Below are 1,008 nucleotides of genomic sequence, written 5' to 3' on the forward strand. Positions count from 1 at the left end.
TCTTCTATCTCTTGTATTTACTTGATTCAATCGGGGGATTGAATCAAGGGGATTAAGGTTGGTTGGTGAGCCAAGTTAAAACCAACGTGTGTAAGGGTTTGATTGTGAGCCCGGGAAAACAATCGGGGTTGGTTCTAGTCGGTGAGCCTGGAAAAACCGACCGAGTTCGTTGTGAGCTCGTAAAACAACAAGTTTGGTTGTGAGCTTGCAAAACAACCGACTGTAATCCAAGGGGGTTATAGTGAAATTCCCAAGTGAGACTTGGGGAGTGGACGTAGGAGCAAGGGTTAGCTCCGAACCACTATAAAACTTTGTGTTTGTAGTGCATTGTCTCTCATCTTCTTCCCCGCACATTACTCACAGCACTAGCTTTAATTAAATAAATTGCTATAGTTTTTAATTAATCATCCACAAAGTTTTAATTAGTCAAATTAATTTAAAAACCCAATTCACCCCCCCCCCCCTCTTGGGTTGTCTATCTGGGCAACAAGTGGTATCAGAGCCAAAAACTCTTCCACTCAAGAGTTAAAAGATCAAAATGACAACCCCATTTGGATCTTCCCACATTGAGGGTCAGTCCACCCAAAGACCCCCTTTCTTCAATGGATCCGATTACTCATACTGAAAGGCTAGGATGAGAATATTCATCCAAGCCCAAGATTATGAGATGTGGACCATTGTAGTAAATGGTCCATACATCCCATCCACATATGTAGAGGGTGTTAAGGTACCCAAACTAGAAATGGATTGGGATGAACATGACATGAGGAAGGCACAATTGAACTCTAAAGCTATGAATGTGTTTTATTGTGCCTTGGACCGAAATGAATTCAATAAGGTCTCTACTTGCAGCTCTGCAAAAGAGATCTGGGATAGGCTTGAAGTGACCCATGAGGGCACAAATCAAGTTAAAGAATCCAAGATTAATATATTGGTTCATAAGTATGAACTATTTAAAATGGATTCTAATGAGACAATCACTAGCATGTTCACTAGGTTTACTGACAT

Source organism: Phoenix dactylifera, unplaced genomic scaffold (genome assembly GCF_009389715.1).
Source record: "Phoenix dactylifera cultivar Barhee BC4 unplaced genomic scaffold, palm_55x_up_171113_PBpolish2nd_filt_p 001017F, whole genome shotgun sequence".
NCBI lineage: Eukaryota > Viridiplantae > Streptophyta > Magnoliopsida > Arecales > Arecaceae > Phoenix > Phoenix dactylifera.